Here is a 3,452-nt window from a genome sequence, read left to right on the forward strand (position 1 = left end):
GTGGTACTCTCCTATGACCCCGATTGGGAGGATGAGGCAGGAGGATCCCTGTGAGCTCAAGGCCTCGCTGGGCTACATAGTGAGTTCAAAGCCAGCGTGAACCGCACAGTAAGACCCTATCTCAAAAAAGCCACACCAAAAAAAGAGAAACAAAGTCAGCCCACTGATTGATTTAGCACAGTCCTGGCTATGGATAATGGGGAAACCCTCCCTGGGTGGCACCACAGACTTTGTTGTTGTTGCAGTACTGAGAATCGAACTCAGGACCTTGCACTTGCCAGGCAGGCACTTATGCCGCTGAGCCACCTCCCTGGCCCTGCCCCAAGAGTTTGGAACCTGGATGGGATAAGAGAAAAGAGAGAGAAACGCCATGAACCGCTTCTTGTCTGCTGTGCCACCCCGCCTCGGAGCCAGCCCACTGAGGACTGAAACCTTTACACACTGTGAGCTAAAATAAGCCTTTTCTCCTCTAACTTGTAAGCGTTGAGTTTTGTGTTCCAACAATGAGAACAATAAGACCCCAAGCATGGATGAAGCCCTGGGTTCAGTCCACAGCACTGCAAAAAATTAATAAAAATGAAAAATCTGAAATCAAATAGTTCCTAGATGTCTCAGTCACTCTTCTCTCATTGCTGGGACAAATACCCGACACCCAGAATGAAGGAAGGAAGGAAAGGTTTCTTTAGCTCCCAGTTACTGGACATTTCGGGTCCACACTCGGCGGGCTCCAAGGCAGAGTGGCACACGCAGAGGGCAGCAGTTCATGGCGGCAGCAAAGAGCAAGAGGAGCCAGCGAGGAGGAGCAGCCACAGTGGGACATGGAGGAAGGAAGTCTTTTTCTGTCTCTCTTATAATTCATTCAGGCTCTCCACCCCAGGCTGGGTATAGCACTCACACCCTTAATCCCAGCAGTACCGAGACCCATAATCTCAGTGGATCATGAGTTAATCTCAAACTCTAGAGGGCTTGCAGGTTAGCTCAGGTTTTTTTTTGTTTTGTTTTTTTTTTAAGGCCAGTAGGCCTCCATACCCCAAGGTTGGTTTTTTTTTTTAACTTTTATTTATTTATTTATTTATGTGTGTGTGTGTGTGTGTGTGTGTGTGTGTGTGTGTGTGTGTGTGTGGCCAGCTCAGCCCACCAGGGGGCGGGCTGGCTGGCTTGTGGTGCTGGGGGATTGAACCGCGGTCCCTGTGCTTTGCTAAGCTTGTTCTAAGTAGGTGCTTTAGACCACTGAGCCATCTCTCCAGCCCCTAAGTAGGTGCTTTAGACCACTGTAGCTCAGTTGTTTTAAGTGCCTGCTAGGACAAACCCAGTCAGGCACAGAAGAACACGAGCTTCCCATGCCTTACCAGGCCCGCCCTTAAGGCAACCTGAGCCAGCCCCCCCCCACAAAAAAAAATCCTTCTCAAGCGCTAGAAGTCCCTGCCCCATGACCACATGAAGCTTTTGGGGGACAACTAGACACAAACCATAACACTAGAGAAGTTCCATTTTATGAAATTAAGCAGCTGCCAACTTTCTTTTCTTTCTTTCTTTTTATCTTTCTTTCTTTCTTTCTTTCTTTCTTTCTTTCTTTCTTTCTTTCTTTCTTTCTTTCTTTCTTTTTTTTGGCAACGCTTTGCTCTGCAGTGCGGGCGGCTCTCATTCCCCACCGCGGCGGCACAGGCCGGCCTCCGGCTCCAGGCGCTCCTCCCGCCCGCCTCCCGAGGCTGTGCTGGGACTGCAGGTGTGTGCCACCGCGCCCAGCCCTTGGCTAGAGCTCTTTCCCCTCCGCTGTGTCTCTCTGCTCCGGCTTCCATGCTCAGTAGTGGTCTGCTGGTCCCAGGCCCGCTCACGCCTTCCCCACTCCTCTTTGCTTCTGCTGCTCAGGTTATACGACCTCCACTGGCTTGTCTTCAGGGCTGCTGACCCTTCCACCCGCACCCCGACCCCAGAGGCCAGCTGGACTTTGCAGAAATGTGCCTCTGCGGACTCCCTACTCCTTTCCATCTTTTGTTTAATTAATCTCCCACTTTATGCTGTTTAGCCCAACAGCAGAGTCCTGTTCTTCTCAAGGGCACGTGGAACGTGCTCCAGGCCAGGCCAGGCCTTAAGCCACAGAATACCTCTCCCCGGCTTTAGGATGGAGTTGAGACCCCGAACAGGGAGAAGGTTGGGAGCAAGAGCGTTTGTGAGGGAGGAGCTTCGGGTGTGGCAGGCTAGCTGGGACGCAGGTGTGACCCGCTGACCACAAAGTCCTGGACACGTGCGCAGAGCTCCCGGAGCCAGCCCATCACAGCACCACCTCCCATTCTTCTGAGAACTCACTCGGCTCCTGATAGGGTGGCCTAGTCGTGGCCTCAGCCCGAGGGACAGGAGGTGCCCAGGATGGCCGCCCCTGTGCTCCTCGTGGCCCCTGTGTCTGTCACCGCGGCCTGCTTCCACCCAGCACAGGGCACTTCCTTCGCCACTTTCCTCTGGCCCACGCTTGCCCTGCTGAGTGTGTTTCCGTCCCTGCCCTTAATACACGTAAAACCTCACTGCCTTTTACACTTGCCTTGCTTGACCAAGTTTTGTTCAGGACACAATGAACTTAGAAAACCCTTCTAGAAGAAGACGCCAGACATTAATCTCCTAATGTTTGGAGATTAGGGCGAGGAGGTAGCTCAGCAGCATCATAAGCACGTCTGTCTCCCAAGTGCAAGGTCCTGAGTTCACACACACACACACACACACACACACACACACACACACACAAGGAAATCGGACGACATATCAGCCAGTAACTAATGGATCCAAAAGAAATCACATGGGAAACAGGAAAAACTGGAAGAATGAAAGCAGAAGCAGACCGTATGCCGCGGTGCACAGGGTGCGCTGCAAGTCCTGCTTGCAGTGAACGGCTGCGCTGACACAGAATAGACGCACCAGGCCTCTACGGCCGGCACTCAGGAGGCTGAAGCAGGAGGATCGTAAGTTGAAGGCTAGCCTGTGCTACGTAGGGAGTTTGAAGCTAGCTTGGGCTATGTAATGAAACTGTGTTTTTGTTTTTGTTTTTGTTTTTGAATTATTTGTTTTTAATACAGGGTCTTACGACTTAGCTCAGCCCCACAGCGATCCTCCTGTCTCGCCTCCCCAGTGCTGGGATTATAGGGGTGTGCCACCATTCCCAGTTTCAGGGCCCACACGGCATGAGGTACGGAGGATCCAATTTAGGACCTGGAGCTTGCCAGGCAGCTGCTTAGCCTTCCGAGCTCTCTCCCCACCCCCCAAACCCCGTCTTAATACCCACAGAAATAAAGGAAAAAAGAAAGCTCATATCAATAACTTAATCTTCCACCTTGGAGAACTAAAAAAAAAAAAAAAAAAAATAAAAAACAAGTGGTCAAATGAAATTAAAATTGTCCAGCATTTATTTAGGCTAAGAGGGAACTGCCCTAACTCCAATCAGGAGTGAAAGTGAGGCTCACCTG

The sequence above is a fragment of the Octodon degus genome, unplaced genomic scaffold (assembly GCF_000260255.1).
Source record: "Octodon degus isolate 3935 unplaced genomic scaffold, OctDeg1.0 scaffold00123, whole genome shotgun sequence".
Lineage (NCBI taxonomy): Eukaryota > Metazoa > Chordata > Mammalia > Rodentia > Octodontidae > Octodon > Octodon degus.